The sequence below is a fragment of the Bubalus bubalis genome, chromosome 20, assembly GCF_019923935.1.
Source record: "Bubalus bubalis isolate 160015118507 breed Murrah chromosome 20, NDDB_SH_1, whole genome shotgun sequence".
Classification (NCBI taxonomy): Eukaryota; Metazoa; Chordata; class Mammalia; order Artiodactyla; family Bovidae; genus Bubalus; species Bubalus bubalis.
In genome coordinates, this window is record NC_059176.1 from 52,897,744 (window position 1) to 52,920,609 (window position 22,866).

Here is a 22,866-nt window from a genome sequence, read left to right on the forward strand (position 1 = left end):
TATTCTATTATATTATGAGGTCAGGGCCAAGCCAGGTTTCAAGATCCTGGTAAGCACTTAAATAATGTTACTAGTCATCCTTCACAGTCATGACTGCTCAGCGTATGACTATGAAATTTGCCCTGCTGGATGGTTCAGAAGTGCAGGGTTAGGAGAGAAAGAGAGGGTGAGAGAGACCAAGCAAAAGAAAGACAGATTTAATACCCCTTCTTTCTGATTGGATTTTGGCAAGCATTATCTTGCAGATGAGAATGGCCTTGTCTGTGAAGCCGGACCCAAATCGATTGGTTCTCTTCGGTGCGTGGGGTGTACTGACAGGCAGCAAGCCTGTGTGTCCAAAGAGACACTGACCATCACAAAAGCTCTTTGCACGGTGATGGCAGTGGAATGTGGAGCGTGGCTCGCTATCCTTAATCACCTTTTTCCCGCTCCACCCTCTTGGCCATGCTAGAACTCCTGAGCTTCTGTTTCTCACCAGTGTTCTAAATGTATTAGTCATTCCTTTTGATGTACTCCGAAAGCAATTCATGGATTTCACACCTAGCTAGTCTCTCGTCCTTGTGAAACTTAAGCAACTAAGTGATGAAGATTAAATCTTCCAACGGACGTGTGTGCTCTTAGGAAATCAGTTCCTGAATTCCTCGAACCTTTTTTTACTCCTGTCATCTGATTATTTTATGTTTAAAAGAAATGATGTGGGCATTTTCAGACTTGACATCTATTGGTTTTGTCTTCACTCCTATTTTCTTCTCAGGGTTGGCTACTTTTCTGCCATCTTCAACTCCATCATATACCAGCTTGCTTCCAATCTGGGATACTTTAGGGCATCAGCACAAATAAAATTTCGAGTTCTGGTCTGTAACAATTATTGTTATTTTTTCCTAGAGGAAACAGTAGCCCATCTTGTTTATATTCCCCAACTGACAACACCATGGTGTTTCTTTTAAAACAGTAGCATTTTCATAACACCGTAGCATTTTTTTCAAATATTTCTGATTTATTTGGCTGCATTGGATCTTAGGTATGCCATGTGGGATCTCTCATTGCAGCACGCAGGCTCTCTAGTTGCGGCATGTGGGCTCAGTAGTTGAGGTGCACAGACTTAACTGCCCTGGGGCATGTGGGATCTTAGTTCCCCACACAGACCGAACCTGCACCCCCTGGTTTGGAAGGTAGATTCTTAATACTGGACCACCAGGGAAGTCCCCCATTGTAGTAATTTTTAAACTTCAGGAGTCACAAAAGTCTAGGGTTTGAAAAATCGTATGGAACAAAGAATCTGCCTGCAATGCAGGGGACCTGGGTTCAATCTGGGAGAAGGAAATAGCAACCCACTCCAATATTCTTGCCTGGGAAATCCCATGGACAGAGTAGCCTGATGGGCTACAGTCGATATGGTTGCAAGAGTTGGACACAACTTTGCGATTAAACCAACACCACCAAAGACAATAAACCTGTTTCTCTGGCCTCCACATGTTCAAATGTCTTTAGAGCTAGAGGCTAAAAAAGTATCATCCAGTTCAATCTTCTGATTTTGTAGGTAAGGCATCCAAGCAAGATTCAAAGAGAGGACTTGGAAAACTAAGCAACTGCTGGTAATCAGTAGTTCTCAACTATGGGTGGTTTTAACCCACAAGGGGGCAACTGGTGATGTCTGGACACATTTTTGGTCGTCACAAGAAGCATTTATTACTGGCATCTAGTGGTTAAGGCCAGGGATGCTACTAAACATTCTACAATGTGCAGAAGAGTCCCTCGAAAAGAATTACCCAGCCAAAATGTCAATAGCACAGAACTGAAAAACTCTGAGATAGATTCCTCCTTCAGTAATCCAGTTAATGTCTCCTGCCAACATATATCCATACTCACTGCCTAAGAAACTCATAATCCAAATTAAACTCATATCTCGTGTCTTTGATGAAGAGAAGGCTGCTGGTCTCCATTTCACCACTTTGCTTGGCAATCTCTTTAATGGTTCCTAACAGAGACTACAAATGGTCTTACTTCTCTGCCAATGTTGAGCCAGTGAAGAAATATCTATGTCAGGGAGATTTTGGGGAGAAAGATTTCATTTCTGGGTTATATTTAGGGGTTGATTATGAACAGCTGTACTCAACCCATTCGTGGGTGACTGAGGAGAGTCTGAGGAGCATTAGGACACAAAAATTGATTTGTTATGGGAACTGGCAATGCTTTTCAGGGGTAAATGAGATTTCAAATGGTTGATAAAATGTTGATCCAATTTGGAAGTCAATCCGATGGTTGTTTCAATGGTCGCTTTTAGGACATCATTTCACAAAATTTAAAAAGTAAATTGACAAATCCATGAATTCCTTTCTATGACAATATAGCTGACTGAAAAAACATAAGAAATTTTGCCACTCAATCTTGCCATTACCAGATCTGGGAGTAAAAAGAAAGTAAGAAGGAACCTATCAAAATTATGAGATGCCAGAATTTAAGAATTATTTTTTTTAAAACAAATGTGGCCATTATATTTCTGTGCTGCCTTCCTTCCTATGCTTAGCTGTCCATTCATTCACTTTAAATGTTCTATGAAAAGTAAAAGTGTCAGTCGCTCAGTCATGTCTGACCTTTTGTGACCCAATGGATTGTAGCCCACCAGCATCCTCTGTCCATGAAATTCTCCAGGCAAGAATACTGGAGTGGGTAGCTGTTCCCTTCTCCAGGGGATCTTCCCTACCCAGGGATCGAACAGGGGTCTCCTGCATTGCAGGCACATTCTTTACTATCTGAGCCACCAGGGAAGCCCAAATTTGTTATATATATGGTTAAATTAAAAAACCCAAGTGAAAATGCAAGTGTTCATACTGACCATAAGCAAAGAATCAAGGCCAAGGCAGGTTTTAATTTGGTAAATGATATTTTACAATATCCAGTTCCATATATTTTTTTAAAGCACTTAGACTAGAAATTCCACTTTGGAACTCTAATCTATTTGTTGAAAATATGGTGGTGAGTAGGGAAAAGTTTATAGGTTAAGATGTTTTTCCTGAGAGTTGCATAAAACAGCCAAAAATTTGGAAGCAAACTAAATGTATAACAATTCAAGTAACTTGCAGTGTAATACGGAGAAGGCAATGGCACCCCACTCCAGTACTCTTGCCTGGAAAATCCCATGGACGGAGGAGCCTGATAGGCTGCAGTCCATGGGGTCGCTAAGAGTCGGACATGACTGAGCGACTTCACTTTCACTTTTCACGTTCATGCATTGGAGAAGGAAATGGCAACCCACTCCAGTGTTCTTGCCTGGAGAATCCCAGGGACGGGGGAGCCTGGTGGGCTGCCGTCTACGGGGTCGCACAGAGTCGGACACGACTGAAGCGACTTAGCAGCAGCAGCAGTGTAATAAAGGCAATGTTGAGGGGAAATGCAATTGTTAGAAGCATGATGTTTTCAGAGAAAAGTGGGAAACTCTTATGATACAGTGTTAATTAAAAACAATTCACAGGTGGTCTTGCCTTCTGAGATGGCTCACATTCTGTCTATGGTGTTTGTTTCTCTCTAAATAAATCCATTTTTCATCTGTCACTTTGTCTCTCACTGAATTCTTTCTGCGATGAGACATCAAGAACTGAGATTCGTTAAGTTCTGACACCAGGTGTGTGATCTCAGTTAAAAGATCATGGGTTCAGGGGACTTCCCTGGTGGTTCAGTGACTAAGACATGTGCTTCCAAAGCAGGAGACCCAGTTTCAATCCCTGGTCAGGGAACTAGATCCATCATACTGCAACTAAAGATCCCATGTCCTGCAACTTAGACCCACTACAGTCAAATAAATAAATAAAAATAAATATTAAAAATAGACTGTGGGTTCAAGTCCCAATTTGCACAACATGGTTTTATATTCCTGCATTGACTTCCCTTCTCTGGACCTCCCTAGTGTCAACATTGGCCTAAGAGCTTTCCCTTTTCTTTTCTCTCTTTCTTGGCTTTCAGAATAAAGTTTAAAGAAATAATAAAAGTAAATAAATGATTCACAAGTATATGTACTGATTGACAACTCTGTAAACATGTGCATATGATCAAAGTCTAAAAGTAATATCAAAATGACAAAAGAAATGATAGCCATAGATACAAGTTCATACATTTATGAGCCATACTGTTTTTCTATAATACGGTTAGAGGAAGAAAAGGCATATAGTCAAATTTGACCCAGGGCCTTTTTCTCCAGTCAAAATAATACCAAACTTATAGATTTGCATTTAGGAAGCTCGTAGCAATAAGGAAACGTATAATAAGAATTTTGGAGGATGTAGAATAACAAGCATTAGAATTTAAATTAAGCTGCAATGAGGATAAGGTCAATAGTGTTGCAGCAGTAATGAGTATATGTTCAAAAGTTTCTCATAAGGTTAATATAGCAATTTCGCATTCTTTTCCATTAGTGGTCTGATCACAAAATCACAAACTTCTCCAAGGGAATTGGCCACAGAGTTTATCCATCAAGCCAGACTCTGCTGCTTTAGTTTCTTGTGCAAGATTCAAAGTAGCACTGAGTTGCCTTGCGCGTGCTTTACTGCCTGACGCACTTGGTCATCCTTTCTCATGCATGCCCACAACGGTTCCACTTCTTACACTCCCGACCTTGAATCTAATCCAGAAGCCTGAATCATCCTAGCCCCTTCCCATTGCTTCACCCCTCACTACCTCATTCAGCCCATTATCAGCTCTGGTCAAGTCCACCTCCTGAATATACATACATACATACATATGTTTGGCTGCACTGGGTCTTTGTTGCAGCACACAGGCTTTCTCTAGTTGCAACACGCCAGTTTGTCTTGTTGTGGCACGCAGGCTTCTCTAGTTGTGATGTGGGCTTAGTAGTCCCACAGCATGTGGGATCTTAGTTCCCCTACTAGGGATTGAATCCGTGTCCCCTGAATTGGAAGGCAGATTCTTAACCACTGAATCACAAGGGAAGCCCCCTGAATATTTCTTGAATTTGTCTCTCCTGTTTGTTTTCAAGACCGCTGCCCTCCTTCCAACCATGGACTGTTATCCTCAGTCCCAGTCAGCATACAGCTGTTAAACCACAAGTAGGGTCTCATTACTTCTCTTTTTAAATCTTATTGATGGACACATTTTATCTTTAAAAAAAATTTTTTTTAATTGAAGGATAATTGCTTTACAGAGTTTTGTTGTTTTCTGTCAAACCTCAATGTGAATCAGCCATAGGTATACATATATCCCCGCTCCATTTTTGAAACTCCCTCCCATCTCCCTCCCTCATCCCACCCCTCTAGGTTGATACAGAGCCCCTGTTTGACTTTCCTGAGCCTTGAGAGTAAACACCATCGTCCTTATGATGGCTCCAAAGGCTTTTTCTACCTGACCGTTGCATACTTCTATTGCAATTCTCCCTTAAGTGCCCGAAAATCAAGTCATATTACTGAATGAAACACATTTTTTCTCAGTGCAATTAGACTGAGCTGGAGAAAGCAGAAATATCAGCTTTCTCATTCTAAGCATTATGATAATTTTAATGCAATTGACTATCATATTCACATTTCCAACAGTCATAATTCACAATTTAATCACATTACATTACCAGTAAGTAAAATCCCTAAATATTTTTTTATAAAATTTCTTGTACTGGAGTGATTTCTTTTGGTTTTAACCAAATGCTGGACTTCACAATTATCCATATTAAATTCCTTTTTTTATATTATGCCCATGATTCTATTTTGCTAAAATCTTTTTAGACACAAATTTTTATCTGTAACTCAATAATTGCTTGTCCCAGATTTGTGACACCAGAAAATTTCATCAACATGAGGCCACGTCGTATCATTGAGTAACACATGATTTAGTGTGTTTTAATTCTAATTACAACACAACTTAAATTCTAATTCTACCACTGACAAATTACCAAGCATTTTGAATGCCTCATAAATTGTCTTTATCTTGGTATTCATGTCAGAAGCTTGAGTCTAACAATACATAAGGGAGATGCCTTCATTCTCCCCTTAAAAACTTAACTGAGATCCATCCAAAAGAACTCAAGTCTTTTGAGCATAAGCTACCCATTCTCCTTGCGTGGCTCCTGCAATACATCTTTCTCTGAACTGCATATAAATATGCATGAAACATTCATATATATTACTTATATTTATGGGAGATTATAGGAGGAGGAGGATGGTAAAGACAAAGATTAGTTAGCATTTTGTGTCTATTAAATGCTTCACATACAAACATACTGAAGAAAGTACAATCTTTATCCTCATTTTTTTCTGATGAGTACAATAAAGATTAAAAGGAATAGATCATTTACCCAAAATACAGCCACTACATAATGGAGCTAGTGTATAGAAATGCTAAAGACCATGTGAATTTAGTTATCTTCTTGCTTTAGTCTAAGTCATCCATCATTAAACAGACAATGTTTATTTCACCAATCCTCTACTGGTGGGAATTCAGGTCCTTTCCATTTCTTCACTACTAACAAGTAATGATATCCTTGTGTTTCGTATTTTTGTGCATTTTGGGGATTAAATTTCTGGAAGTGAAACTTTAGGATCAAATGTTATGAATATTTTTATTGAGTATTGTCAACTTGTGTTTTATAATGTTTAGAATTAACAATATAAAAAAGATTTTTGGGGGGAATTGTGTAGGACATATGTTAGGTGCCTTCTCAGATTTCAGTGGTGACATCAGCTGTGGGACCCTCAGTGGTGGGAGAATTTTGCCTTGGTGGTCGTGGTTTTAGTTGCTAAGTTGTGTCCAACTCTTGTGACCCAATGGATTGTACCCTACCAGGCTACTCTGTCCACAGGATTTCCTGGGAAAGAATTCTGGAATGAGTTGCCATTTCCTTCTTAGGGGATCTTCCCCACCCAGGGATTGAATCCAAGTCTCCTGCTTTAGCAGGTGGATTCTTTACCAACTAAGCCACCAAAGAAGCCTTTAGGAAACCCAAGTTCTGCTTGGGCTTTCACAGCTCCACACTCTGGAGCAGACCAGTTACTGTCTGAAGAGAACTTCCTCCATTCCGGCTACCATAGCAGGCCAACCAGCCTCACACCCTGAGTTTCTAGCTCCTCTCAGCATCTCTGGACTTAGATGAATGGCTATAAAAGAGGCCAAATAGTTCAACTCTCTGAGGACACACTTGGTCTACTGGGAGACAGGAAAGGGAGCTGCCTGCAGCAGGCAGATAAGTCTCTCCTTCTTCCCTCTCTACAACCCCTCTGGGAAATGGTTCCATACAGCCTGTCTGGACACACCCCATGGAGATGAGCAAACCTCCCTGCTGGATTTGGCCAGCAATACACTTTACATTACTTTCCATCTCATTCCTGACTCACTTTCCTTATCTCTCACTTTCATTTTCTCTCATGCTTGGTCTATGGTGGTTTTCTGTCTCATCTGAGATAATAAAGTTTATGAAAGCATTTTCCAAATTATAAACCACTCTGCAAAGGGAAGGTATTTTTATTGCTATAATTGCTGCTGCTTTCAGGAATACTTGCAGGTATACAGAAATTCATTTCATAAAGTAATCAAGATTACCCTTATTTATATTTCATCATTCATTATCAGCCTAAGAAGGATTTTGAGACATTTTTGATCTTTCTGATTTGACCGTGTGTCTTCAGGGAGCTGTAGTCAACTATAAGCTTCATAGAAACACCTGCAAAACATTTCTGTATCTTCCCAAGGAAGGCATGGTAGAATAAGGAGAAGGATATTATATTAATAGTTGAGTGCTCCAGTGGACCCATATGCAGCCTAACACATGCCACCATCATGGAAGTCCACGAAAAGTAGCATGAAAGGAAACTGGGATGAAGCAAAAGTCAAGAATTTCCTGAGCCTATGCTACTTTCCTTCAATTATATTCTATTTCATTACAAAAGTTACCTCCCCCAATTTTGCAAAACAAAAATAACTTATGGATAATTTATATTCTGCTCAAAAACATTTAAGGAAGGTCTAAATGATCTCCTTCTGTGTTTCTTACAGCACCCAGTTGTTTTATATGACTCTCTGTTGCTATTGCTTACTTAATTAACTTCCTTTCTGTCTGAACCAAAAACTATGGGAGAGTAAGAAGCTGTCAGTTCTACTCTCTGTCATATTCTTGGCACCTAACATATTGTCTGGATTTTTTTTAAATGTTTATTGAATGATGAATGAAAGAAAGAATGAATGCAGAATGAAGATGAATTGACCATGTATCTGACTTTGGCTAAGTGTTTTCAGCTTTCCATATATATCCTCAAGTTCCTAGCTTCAGCTTAAAAAAAGTAGATACCTAATAAAAATGTGCTAACTAACTGATAAAACAATTATAAATCTATATAAAAATGTCTACTGCCTACCTTCTGACAACACAGTTCAAAGTATTCTATTTTTTTTTTTTTTTTGCTGCTAAGTTGCTTCAGTCATGTCCAACTCTTTATGATCCCATGAACCGTAGCCCGCCAGGCTCCCCTGTCCATGGGATGTTCTCTTCTCATTTATAGTCAATGGAAAATAGATGTATAAAGAGAATCACTGCTCAGTTTTATAAAAAATTTCCAAGTCTACTCCACTGATGTGAAATATGATAAATAATATGGAAAAAATAGCTGGAAAAATAGAACCATTACCTGTCCCTCCACCCCCACCCCACCCCCCAGTTAAGGATGGTATTGTGGTCCAGGGTCCACTCCATGTTGTAGAGGAGACAACCCCACAGATAATACTTCCAAAACCTGAATCCTCCCTTCTCAGCACATTTGTAAGGAGATGCTACCCCAAGGAACTCAATCATGCACCAAGAACCAGAGAAATGAATCTCAGGCTGGGCCAATCCATTTTCTCTGTGCAAAATGTTTAATAATTAGATTAGGGAGTTCCCAGGCAGTCCAGTGGTTAGGGCTCCTCACTTCCACTGCAAGGGGCATAGGTTTGATCCCTGATCAGGTAACTAAGATCCCACATGCTGTGCAATGGGGTCAAAAAAAAAAAAAAAAAAAAAAACCTATATTAAATGAATTCTTTCTTTGTTTTTATATCTGCTCCCTTAGGGCATCTGGGTTCTTGCATTTACATTAATCACATGAGGAGAGAAAGATTTACAGAGATAAACCATCTTTTCTTCTTCCTGGTCCTTTGAAGCCAAATTATTTTTAACCTATCAGAGGTCATCAGAGGCTCATTGGATTATCCTGTGCTGCCTGATTCTGACCTTATTTTTGATACAATGAACCATTTTCTACAATGGGCATTTAAAACTCACAGCTCCCAGGGCTTTAGAAATCCCAGGAAAGGCCCCTGCTGGCAACCTTATTAGCATCTCTGCCTCTTGATTTTTATTTAATTCCTTTTAACAGTCTAATCATAAGGCTGACAGACTTGATGGAATAAGGGGATACAGAATGAGGAACATATTTCACTATATCATTAAGCCTGCAGTGAGTTAATAAATAGCTCATTATGTGTTTTGAGATATACAAAGAGGTTAAGAAACCAAAACAAAAGCAGAATATTAAGGCAACACTTGTTGAATCATTGTTCATAAAAAAAAAAAAGAGAGAGAGAGAGAGAGAAAGGGGATTGACATGAAAGATTCAAATAGAGTTTCATACTAAAATGATAGATTAGCATTTCGATTTCATATTTTTCTCTACAAAGGAATGGAGTGTCATTCCAGTGACAAAGCAGATGTTTGGGAAATGGTCCTCTATTCTGAGCCCCAGAATGGGGAAGGTTGATATAGAATAGAAAGTATAGCGGGGAAGAAAACAACAACAAACTCATCTAACGTTAAAATACTTGCGCATATCAACAAAAGGTCTCCTGTTGAAGATGGTACTGATGAACCTGTTTGCAAGGCAAGAAGAGGGACACAGACTTGGAGAATGGACTTGTGGACACAGCAGGGGAGGGAGATGGGGGGATGACTGGGAGGGTAGCACTGACATATATACACTGCCATGTATAAAATCGACAGCTAGTGGGAAGCTGCTGGACGGCAGAGGGAGCTCAGCTCGGGGCTCTGCGATGACCTAGAGGGGTGAGATGGGGGTGGGAGGGAGTCTCAAGAGGGAGTGGGTATATGTATACATATAGCTGATTCACTTCATTGTACAGAAGAGACTAGGAAAACATGGTAAAGCAATTATACTCTATTTTTTTAAAGGTCTCATATTAGGGATTATGTTAACCTTTTAAATCACATTCACATACAGCACCGCATGCCAGCTCACAAAATTTCTGGGAACAAAGTCCTTGTCTAACAGAAAAGTTAGAGCTCCCTAAGTTTTCCCTTTCTGGACCTCTAATCCTTTCTCAAGGCATGCATGCTCAGTCATATCCGACTCTTTGTAACCCCATGGACTGCAATCCACCAGGCTCCTCTGTCATGGAATTCTCCAGGCAAGAATACTGGAGTGGGTTGCCATTTTCTCCTCCAGGGGATCTTCTCGACCCAGAAATCAAACCTGAGTCTCCTGGATTGCAGGCAGATTCTTTACCAACTGAGCCACCTGGGAAGCCCTCTCAGCAAACCAAGGATGCTCTAAATCAGGGCTTTCCTAGGAACATGGATCACCTGGGAATCTTATTACAAGGCAGATCCTGAAGCAGTAGGTGGGGCCTGAGACTCTGCATTAATCCCAGGTGAAGCTTGGGAGCTGCTTCTCATTCTAAATGACCACCTGTACAAAGCAGAAAACATTATTGTCCTATGGGTAATCACAGAAGATTTAGATTGAAGTTACTCTAATACACACTTAACGAGATGCATCATTGTTCTTGCGCTAATTGATAAGTAGACAGATAGCGATTTACAGACCCCATTTGATTTTCACAAAGTCAAGTCAAACACTTCTGGGCTGATTTAAAAGCAGACGCTGGGAAGCTGTGATGGGCTCCCTGGAAATCTTGGATTCAATAAACTAAAGTATGAGCTCTTAATCTTTGTGTGTGTGTGTGTGTGTGTGTGTGTGTGTGTGTGTGTGTGTGTGTGTGTTGGGGGGTGGAGTGGTTGCTCTCCCTTTAAAAATATCTTAAAAAACTGTAGACACTTTCCCCAGAAAAGTGTACACAAAGGCAAACCATTTGGTGTATAATTATATCAGTTCTTAGACACTTTTGTTCTACAAGCAATTTAAGAAACTTTAACCTCATGCTGTCCAAAAAACTAGAAAAATAAACAAAACGAAAAATGTCTTTCAACTCACTGGGATATTAGGTAGTTTTTAAATACAACTTTTCTGGGAGAACTAAGCCAGTTACCTAAAAACACAGATGAAACACAACATACAAACCAAAAAAAAAAAAAAAAAAATTAAAGGTGGGGAGAAGCAGAAAATTTGAGACTTTACAATAAAAGCCATGAAAAAGTCTCCATAGCCCAGAGCAAATCAGGAGAAAGAGAACAAAAACAGAAACTACAAAAACTAGCTTCAAAACCATCTCTCCTTTTACCTCTGGGTGTTCCACCTCATCTCTCAGTGACTAAGAATCGCAATTCCCAGGAGTGCTTGAAGAAATGCAGATTCCTGGGCCAAACCCCAGGTCTAACAGAGATGTGGTTCAGAAATCTGTACTATACACAAAAATTACAAGGTAATTTTTATGCACATTAAAGTTTTAAGTAATACTATTTTTCCAGCAGTCATGTATGGGTGTGAGAATTGGACCATAAAGAAGGCTGAGTGCTGAAGAATTGATGCTTTAGAATTGTGGTGCTAGAAAAGACTCTTGAGAGTCCCTTGGACTGCAAGGAAATCAAATCAGTCCATCCTAAAGGAAATCAATTCTGAATATTCATTAGAAAGACTGATGCTGAACCTGAAGCTCCAATACTTTGGCCACCTGATGCAAAGAGTCGATTCATTGGAAAAGACTGATGTTGGGAATGATTGAAGGCAAAAGGAGAAAAGGGTGGCAGAGGATGAGATGATTAGATGTCATCACTGTCTCAATGGACATGAATTTGAGCAAACTCCGGGAGATAATGGAAGACAGAGGAGCCTGGCATGAAACAGTCCATGGGGTCACAAAGAGTCTGAGATGACTTAATGACTGAACAACAACAACAACAATTCTCAAAGTACATTAATGAAAATAAGATACCCCTCAACTCTCATTCAGAGGTCAGAAAGAGTTATAGTCCATATGAGGTTCCCCCTAGGACAGAAAAATTACTTCCAAGAGAACAGTGATCCAAAATATTTTCTGGAGTTGTGCTCATGATCAGAATAGGCTTTAAAAAAAAAAGTCTCTGTTGAGTTTGTTACATCGCTTCTGTTTTATGTTTGGCTGTTTGACCATGAGTCATGTGGGAACTCAGCTCCCTGACCGGGATCAATCCTGCACCTCCGGCCTTGGAAGGTGAATCTTAACCATGGGAGCACCAGGGAAGTCCCAGAGTAGGCTTTTAAATTCAGAAATTTTGGAGGAATTTAAATCTGTTTCCTTGCCCTGCCCTCTACTCCTCACTCTTCCCCTAAGAGCAGACTCACAAGTTTCCCTCCCCTTTCCTAGAACCTCATCTATAAACTATTATATAGATTATATTATTAAATAAAATAATAATATTATGTATTATTCTATTGATAGAATAAAAGGTAGATAATAGAGGAAATGTCTAAATAATACATATAGAAGCTGTTTTGATATACCTAAATCTATAAATATAGATATATGGATATTCAGTTCAGTTCAGTCGCTCAGTCGTGTCCAACTCTTTGTGACCCCATGAATCGCAGCACGCCAGGCCTCCCTGTCCATCACCAACTCCCGGAGTTCACCCAGACTCACGTCCATCAAGTCAGTGATGCCATCCAGCCATCTCATCCTCTGTCATCCCCTTCTCCTCTTGCCCCCAATCCCTCCCAGCATCAGAGTCTTTTCCAATGAGTCAACACTTCGCATGAGGTGGACAAAGTACTGGAGTTTCAGCTTCAGCATCATTCCTTCCAAAGAAATCCCAGGGCTGATCTCCTTTAGAATAGACTGGTTGGATCTCCTTGCAGTCCAAGGGACTCTCAAGAGTCTTCTCCAACACCACAGTTCAAAAGCATCAATTCTTCAGCGCTCAGCCTTCTTCACAGTCCAACTCTCACATCCATACATGACCACAGGAAAAACCATAGCCTTTACTAAATTAACTTTTTTTGGCAAAGTAATGTCTCTGCTTTTGAATATGCTATCTAGGTTGGTCATAACTTTCCTTCCAAGGAGTAAGCATCTTTTAATTTCATGGCTGCAGTCACCATCTGCAGTGATTTTGGAGCCCAAAAAAATAAAATCTAACACTGTTTCCACTGTTTCCCCATCTATTTCCCATGAAGTGATGGGACCGGATGCCATGAGCTTCATTTTCTGAATGTTGAGCTTTAAGCCAACTTTTTCACTCTCCACTTTCACTTTCATCAAGAGGCTTTTGAGTTTCTCTTCACTTTCTGCCATAAGGGTGGTGTCATCTGCATAACTGAGGTTATTGATATTTCTCCCGGCAATCTTGATTCCAGCTTGTGTTTCTTCCAGTCCAGCGTTTATTAGCCTCAATAAAAGTCAAAATCTATGATTCTCAACCATGGCTTCATAGCAAAGTTAATAAAATCACAGATAACCTAATCTCCAACCCCAAAGGTTCTAATTAAGATCTGAATAAGACAATTATGGATAAAAGTCAGAGCCGAGGTGTCTTTATTTAAAATTAAAAGAGAAAGTAATCATTAAAATTTTTTACATGCCATCAATAATAGTACAGATGGTTAAAAAAAATATGAATCTAGAAATATGTCTACTAGAAAAATAAAGATCCATGTTTTACAGCCATTTGTTCATTCAGTCTTAACAGCATCTGCATAGGGAGGAATAGGGAGGAAATCATTTTTACAGCTAAACCTTGTAGAGGTCAGGTAATTGTCTCAAAGTTACGACTGCGTATTGCAGAGGTCTCCTTGGAACTAAGCGTCTAACAGCATGTCAGTTGCTCAGTCATGTCTGATTCTGTAACTCCATAGACTGCAGCCCGCCAGGCTCCTCTGTCCATAGAATTCTCCAGGCAAGAATACTGGAGTGGGTAGCCATTCCTTTGGCCACGGGATCTTCCTGACACAGGAATTGAACTCAAGTCTCCTGCACTGCAGGTAAATTCTTTACTGTCTGGGCTGCCAGGGAAGCCTAGGTGTCTAACACAGACACCCACACTAAAGGATAAGCTGAGACTTCCCTGGTGGTCCAGTGTTTAAGATTCTGCTCTTCCAATGAAGCAGAAGCAGGTTTCTTCCTTGGTTGGGGAACCAAGATCCTACATGCCACTTGGCACAGTCAAAAAATGAAAAAAAAAAAAAAGAAAAAAAACAAGATAAATAATGTGTTGTTTTTTTTTAATCAGCCATACTTCCTGTATGAATTTATGGAGAACCACTGATAGGTAATATGTGCATACACGTATGATATGTGCCCATAAATGTGTTTGGTCGAGAGAGAAAGAATGTACGTGTATTCCCTGGCAGGGGGGCAATTTTTCAGTTTAGGACATCTGAGGAAGAGAAGTGTCCTCAAATAAAGACTAGTGAAGTCCAAAGAGCTGTGTGAGAACCGTAGTTCTCTGACAGGACAAGGAAAGCAGTCACCAGGAAGGAAAATGAGTGTAGAAGCAATGCAGGGACTTGTCTGATACAAACTTCAATAGTTTGTTTCACTGAAGACTAGCTCTGCTCCCCTCATTTTCCCTGCTGGTAGAAAGCTGTCAGTTCATAGTGTTACATTCCTCCTGAGTCTTTTTGTTTACTCAGGAAAGGCCAACAAAGAAACAGGTCAAGATGGATGAAGGGCTGTGAAAGGACGGGACGGATGAACAAAGGCTCCTGACAAGTAGCTGCTGCTTCTCACTTCCATCGTGTCTGACTCTGTGACCCCATGGACCATAGCCCACCAGGCTTCTCTGTCTAAGGGATTCTTCAAGCAAGAATACTGGAGTGGGCTGCCATTTCCTCCTCACAAATAGCTAATTGGTGCTTATAAAAGCACAGCAGTTTCCCATTAGAAAAATCACATGCCCAGCAGTGGTTACTGAAGATTTTTAGGGGTTTCAAAATCATGCCAAGTCATCCTGGTCTAGGTAACCCAAAAGCCCCATGGATAATCATCAAAGGCTGCCTATTTCAAACACAATTTACCAGAGACCATGCCTACGTCTTCAGTCTTCCCTGGAGGAGACCCAGGTTCAATCCCTGGTTCGGGAAGATCCCCTGGAGAAAGAAAAGGCAACCTCCTCCAGTATTTTTGCCTAGAAAATCCCATGGACAGAGAAGCCTGGTGGGCTACAGTCCATGGGGTCACAAAGAGTCAGACTCAACTTAGCGACCAAACCACCACCACATGCCCATGTCTTAGTTCTAATTATGTCTTCTTATTATAGACAAGAAACCCATACCCATTGTTGCAGATTTCCTTGAAAGTGAAAGTGTTAGCCGCCCAGTCGTGTCTGACTCTGTGTGACCCCATGGACTGTCTCCCGCCAGGCTCCTCTGTCCATGGGATTCTCCAGGCAAGAGTACTGGAGTGGGTTGCCATTTCCGTCCTCAGGGGATCTTCCCCACCCAGGGACTGAACCCACGTCGTTTACATTTCCTGCATTGGCAGGTCTGTTCTTTACCACTAGCGCTACCTGGGAAGGGCAGATTTCCTTAGTGATAGCCAAAAGCAGAAGCTGGGTCACCTGTTTCCCAAGCCCAGGATTCCTTCCACCAATGTCATTCAGCAAGGCAGAAAGTAGGGTGGGTAAAAGCAAAGATGCCAGGGCCACATGCATCTGCAGTCAAATCTTGAGTCTGCTGCTGCTGCTGCTGCTAAGTCACTTCAGTCGTGTCCGACTCTGTGCGACCCCATAGACGGCAGCCCACCAGGCTTCCCCGTCCCTGGGATTCTCCAGGCAAGAACACTGGAGTGGGTTTCCATTTCCCTCTCCAATGCATGAAAGTGAAAAGTGAAAGTGAAGTCACTCAGCCGTGTCCGACTCTTAGAGACCCCATGGACTGCAGCCTGCCAGGCTCCTCCATCCATGGGATTTTCCAGGCAAGAGTACAGGAGTGGGGTGCCATTGCCTTCTCCAAATCTTGAGTCTAAAAGTTATTAACTGCATGGCATTGAATAGGTTACTTAACCACTCTGCCTAAGTATCCCAATTAGTAAAACAAGGATGACAGTGGTGATGATGATAAAACAAATTGACAGTGTTTTACCCTGCAGTATCAAAAAAATGGATTAACTTACAGCTACAAAAGATTTTGGTGGAGTGTGTTAGTTGCTCAGTTGTGTTCAACTCTTTGCAACCCCATGGACTGTACCCAGCCAGGGTCCTCTGTCCATGGAGCTCTCCAGGCAAGAATACTGGAGTGGGTAGCCTTTCCAGGTTTTACACACAGTAAATAACATAGATTGTTTGTTATTATCGCTTCCTTAAGGGCATTGTATGTTATAATATTCAACCAGCACTAAGCAGAATTCATTATCTAAAAGAAAAGTAAAAATAATTTGGGCTTCCCAGGTGGCTCAGACACTTAAAAAATAAATAAAAATGTTGTGTTTTTTTTTTTTAAGAATTCATTATCCATGGCATAGCTCTCAAATTTGTCTTCCAAGAAATTCCAAGAAAATCTAAAACTTCTCATGTTCTTGATCATGAAAACAAGACTGGTGATCATCTGTTTGGGCTTCACAGCACAGCAGTATGAAGACAAATAAAAACCTCTTTTCGGTTCTTAGATCTAACTATTCTGTACCTTCTTGTCTGACCCAGTGCACTAGATTAAGTAACGTCTCCCCAAATCAGTGTCATTCCAAGAACTGCACAATGTGACCTGATCCAGAAATAGGGTTGTTGGAAATGTAATTAGTTTCGATGAGGTCATACTGGAGGAGTGTGGGTCCCAAATGCAATATAACTGGTGTTCCTGTAAGAAAAGGAGAGAAGACATGGAGACAGAGTCAGACAAGTGGAGAAGACCAGGTGATGATGGAAAGAGATTGGAGTGATGCATCTACAAGCCAGGAAACATCAGAAGTGAAGAGAAAGCCATCAGCCAGATTCTTCCCTAGGGCTTTCAGAGAAAACATGGTATTTCTAACCCCATAATGGTGGATCACAATAAACTGTGAAAAATTCTGAAAGAGATGGGAATACCAGACTACCTGACCTGCCTCTTGAGAAATCTATATGCAGGTCAGGAAGCAACAGTTAGAACTGGACATGGAACAACAGACTGGTTCCAAACAGGAAAAGGAGTACGTCAAGGCTGTATATTGTCACCCTGCTTATTTAACTTATATGCAGAGTACATCATGAGAAATGCTGGGCTGGAAGAAGCACAAGCTGGAATCACGATTGCCAGGAGAAATATCAATATCCTCAGATATGCAGAGGACACCACCCTTATGGAAAAAAGTGAAGAGGAACTAAAAAGCCTCTTGATGAAAGTGAAAGAGGAGAGTGGAAAAGTTGGCTTAAAGCTCAACATTCAGAAAACAAAGATCATGGCATATGGTCCTATCACTTCATGGGAAATAGATGGGGAAACAGTGGAAACAGTGTCAGACTTTATTTTGGCGGGCTCCAAAATCACTGCAGATGGTGACTGCAGCCATGAAATAAAAAGATGCTTACTTCTTGGAAGAAAAGTTATGATCAACCTAGATAGCATATTCAAAAGCAGAAACATTACTTTGCCAACAAAGGTCTGTCTAGTCAAGGCTATGGTTTTTCCAGTGGTCATGTATGGATGCAAGAGTTGGACTGTGAAGAAAGCCAAGCGCCGAAGAATTGATGTTTTTGAACTGTGGTGTTGGAGAAGACTCTTGAGAGTCCCTTGGACTGCAAGGAGATCCAACCAGTCCATTCTGAAGGAGATCAGCCATGGGTGTTCTTTGGAAGGACTGATGCTAAAGCTGAAACTCCAGTACTTTGGCCACCCCATGCAAAGAGTTGACTCATTGGAAAAGACTCTGATGCTGGAAGGGATTGGGGGCAGGAGGAAAAGGGGATGACAGAGGATGAGATGGCTGGATGGCATCACCGACTCGATGGACATGAGTTTGAGTGAACTCCGGGAGATGGTGATGGACAGGGAGGCCTGGCATGCTGCGATTCATGGGGTCGCAAAGAGTCGGACATGACTGAGCGACTGAACTGAATTGAATGGTGGACTTCTTGTCTCCAGAAGTGTTACAGAATAAATATGTGCTGTTTTAAGCCCCTGAATGTGTTAGTCACTCAGTCATGTCCAACTCCTTGTGATCCCATGGACCACAGCCCTCCAGGCTCCTCTTTCCAGGCAAGAATGCTCCAGGCAAGAATACTGGAGTGGGCTCCATTCCCTTCTCCAGAAGATGTTCCCACCCCAGGGACTGAACCCATGTCTCCTGAATTGCAGGCAGATTCTTTACCACCTGAGCTACCTGGGAAGCCCTGTTCATTTTTGGTAATTCATAAGGTAGCCATGGGAAACCAATATACTCAACCTCCCTTCTGGACCACACAGCAGTAGACCACCAGTGTTAGGGGCTTCCCTGTTGGCTCCACAGTAAAGAACCCACCTACCAATGTGGGAGATGCAAGTTCTATCCCGAGGTCACTAAGATTCCATGGAGAAGTAAATGGCTACCCCACTCCAGTATTCTTGCCTGGGAAACCCCATGGACAGAGTGGGCTGTTGAATTCAAGAGAGCACTGGGAGCCTTGAAAGCCAAGTTGAGATGATTTAATTTTTATATGAAATTCACCCCTATCAACCTATCTTCAACAGCTTAGGTGCTTCGTTCCAACATTTATGTTTCCTAATTTAAGCCTTTGTGAAATACTGTTATAAGCTGTTTTGCAGAAGGATTTGCAGGGGAAAGGGGACACATGACATAATCCCACCTGTGAGTGGTGAGAAAAGCAGACTTGGGCTGAGGAGGAGGCTGAACTTCAACACAATTGCAACTGAGGCCCAGATGACCCTACATGGACTTCTGCAGCTGGAATGTCCCTCTCTTTGGTGTTTTCCCAACTGGGCCAGGCACTGTACCCCCACATAGACCAGCCGTTGGATGCAGGCTCACACAGAGAAGCCAGGGCTTTGGTCAAAGCAGCTTCTACCAGCTCTAGGCAATTTCTGGTGATGGACACAGCTGTGAGCCAATGGGGAATCAGCATCTCTCCAGGGGGATCTAGGAGGTGCCTCGCAGCATCTTCCACAAGCACAGGTGGATGTCTTCCTGTCTAATCCTCATCTGTTATTAGAATGTGGCCATGTGAAATTCCACACCTGGACTAGAATTGCCTTACTCTGAGAACGAATCCATTAGATGCTCTTAAATCAAGTACATAGTGACAGGCCTGAGAAGTCTGAGTTGCATTCTTATTCATTTCCTGGTCTCACCCACACACTTTTCATTTCCATGAATTACAACTCTTAAAGTCAAATTTTAGAATGGCTTCTAATCACATTTAGACCGTGGTAGGAATTTCATCTCCTTTTTCTAGTTATCCATGGACAGAGGAAAATCACCTGACCCTACTTGGAAATCACCATTTATTCGTTCACTTATCCATTTATTGGTGAGACAATGCACATACATAACACCTATTCCATACTAAAGAAGACACTGGGTATAAAAACGTGAATGAGGAGGGATGGGACGTGATTAAGACTTCACGTTCCAATGCAGGGGGTCCAGGTTCGATCCCTGATCGAGGAGCTAAGTAAGATCCCACCTGCCTCACAGCCAAAAAGCCGAAAAGCTTAAACCAGAAGCAATACTGTAAGAAATTCAATAAAGCCTTTAAAAATGATCTACATCAAAAAAAATCTTTTTAAAAAAAGAGTAGCATGGAAACACAGATTCTAAGCATATATGTAGATAGCCAGTGGGAACTTGCTGTATGACTCAAGGAACTGAAACTGGGATTCTCTGACAATCTAGAGGCGTGGGAGGGAGTGGGAAGTGGAAAAGAGGCCCAAGAGGGAGGGGACATATGTGTACCTATGACTGATCCATGTTGATGTATGTCAGAAACCAACACAATATTGTAAGTATTCTTCAGTTAAAAGTAAATGTTAAAAAGGAGTTTTAAAAAATCTTTAAAAATAATGAATGAGGAGGCTGTCAAAGGCCTCACACTGATGGTGAGGAGTTGGCCTCCCTCATGATGAGAAGTTTGGATTTTTTCTAAACAGAATGATGGGTAATGGGCAGTACTATGATTTGAATAGGCTGGGGTTCCTGAAATATCTCTCTGTTGGTGGTAAAGAGGATGGATAGCTGGGGAGTCCACAGTACAGGGCAAGCAGCTGGCAGGTAGCGCTTGTCAACATGCAGTTGAGTCACTCTTCAAACCTCAGCTGAGTCACCCATCTTCTGTCCTTCCTCTGACTAAGACCCTCCTGGCCATCCCAGGAGTCAGCAACACTGCCAAGGAGCCTGTCAACAGCCTGTTTGGGTGGGAGTGTTCACATTAGCCTCCAAATCCACAAGCAGCCCCCGGGGACCCAGTCATCAGCTTTTGAATATGCAAACACACCATGCATGTGACTCCAAGTCACAAACACTCAGTGTAAAGCACACAGCTGTCCACATAGGCTGAGTGACTTAAAAAATAAGCCTCCAAAGGATGCATCATTTCACTTAGGCTTTTCCTCTCAACAGTCTCCACAGCTTTGGGCCAGTCCAAAGACAAGTAAATCTCTCAGTGGGTGGGACCTCCATATTAAATACAAATTATGGATCAGAGCATATAACCTAGCAGTAGAGGCTATGTTTCAAAAGGAAAAAAAAAAAAAGGAGAATTTTTTTTTCAACATTAGTCAACTATAGACTGGAAAATAGAAGGGAAAATATCATAGTATTAATAATTATTAGAAGGTGAGAGTTTATATGCTTCAGTGTTGTTCCAACATAAATGTCACTGTAAGAAATGATATTTCATTTCAATACTAACAAATCAGATACTTAGTGTGCTGGGAGAAATGATTGGAACTACTTTAAAGCTGCATTAACCAGAGAAACTACAAAAATATTTATATTCTTATGAAGGAAGGAAGGAATGCCCCTCATGGGGGTGTTTAAGCACCCTCCATCTTTGGATAAATGGTAATGCTAAACAAAAAAAAAATGGAAAGATGACCTTAGAATAATAACCTCAGGACTCAACTGGGATTCGGCTTCTCAAAGTACAAAAATCATTTGCAGTATGCTCAGGATTGAAATTTCTATACAGCTTTACAGCTCATAGATTTCATTATATACCTCAGACAAAAATCACCGAAACACCCAACTCTGGGCTAACTTCCTTTCCCCAGGGGGCCCCCCAATATGTAAAATTACTCACCATCCTCTTGTTCAGTCTGCAGTTCTGCTCAGTTACTCAACAACAATTGTAAGAGCAGAAAAACAAAGGGAAAGGGAAAACCAATCCTTTCAGAGAGGTGTTTCATATGCAGAACAGGATCTTGAAAGCAAAGCCAGGTCTGGCACTGTTAGGACTTTTCTCTGAGCCCATTCCTTCTCGGTGCTTCCTTATAGAGACCCCGTGCAAAGGCCATGTGCAAAATTTCACAGCACCAATGCTGAGTCCATATCTGAAAGCCATCCCACTGGGAGAGCTTCTTTCACTGTTTGCCATTTCCAACAGACACCGTGTGTGTTGCCTGAAAGATGGAGTGTTGGTGAGGGCCTCAACCTATGAGTCACTTAGTTTTCAAACAACAGCTCCAAGCGCCTTTGAGTGTCTGGCTGATTTATTGTGAATGGCACTGATACTTATGTGACTAGAAGCTGTTAGCCTGAATTGGTGCTTGGAGAAACAAAGTCAATGAAAGTCACCAATGCAATAAATCTGTGAGGGATGCATGGAGTTGTCTTTTAAACAAGTGACTGGCCCATTTCCATCAAGAAGCATACGGCGAGAGAGGCACAAGTCTAGAAGCGTAACTTCTTGAGTCACAATAGTCCAGACTTTTTTTTTTTTTTTTCCCAACCCTATCTATGGGTTTTGAATGTCAAGAGAGTGAACAGAATCCTAATGCAATAATCCCCCAAGTACTTTTGTTTATGTATTTTCTTTCGACCTTTACAAAAATGTTGCCTGGCAGGAAGGAGCATGAGTGTGTGCTCAGTCGCTCAGGCGTGTCTGACTCTTAGTGACCCCATGCACTGCAGCCCGGCAGGCTCCTCTGTCCATGGGATTCTCCAGGCAAGAATATGCAGTGGGCTGCCATTTCCTCCTCCAGGGTTATCAGGAAGGAGAGGAATCCTTAATACTATCTGCATTTCATACATGAAACATAGAGGTTAATACAGGCAAGCAATGTACTGCCATTAACTGGAAGAGGGAGGTCTTTACTCTGAATCAGATTGATGTTTGTAAATAAAGATTAATTCATTCTCATCGTTTATTAATTCAGTAATAAAAACAATTCTTCAGGCCACTGTTTATAGACAAACTGACGATTTAACAGAATTGATAGGTCAAACTGGTTGGTCAGGAGCCCTATGTTGAAAAATATCTCTGAGCAGATGGGAAGTTAGATAATGTTCATCACCCACCTGTCACTCCCTGAACTGCCTTTGATGGCTAACAGATTTCTACAAGCACCGGATCATGGAGATGCCAAGTGCTTCCTAATGGTTCCAGGAGAGGATCAGAGCCAACGGGGTGGGCTTTAACGCTGGCAAGGTCCAGGAACACTTAGGGTTGAATAGAAGTCACCCAGGAGTAGTCTATCATCTTGCCTAACACATTTAGAAGAGGCTATTGCCCTGGCACTGCCACCATGCCCCTTATTTACGGTCCTCTAGTGGGGGAGTGGGACAAGCAGCTCTCAGAGCTACCCAGCTGCTCATACAGATAAT

The 22,866-nt window shown here is 41.5% G+C and overlaps 1 protein-coding gene across 2 annotated transcripts in view; it reads right to left on the reverse strand.

The window, feature by feature from the left end:
- AGBL1 (AGBL carboxypeptidase 1) overlaps nt 1-22,866 on the reverse strand; it is a 935,290-nt gene that overhangs the window by 380,620 nt on the left and 531,804 nt on the right. The window lies entirely within an intron of this gene.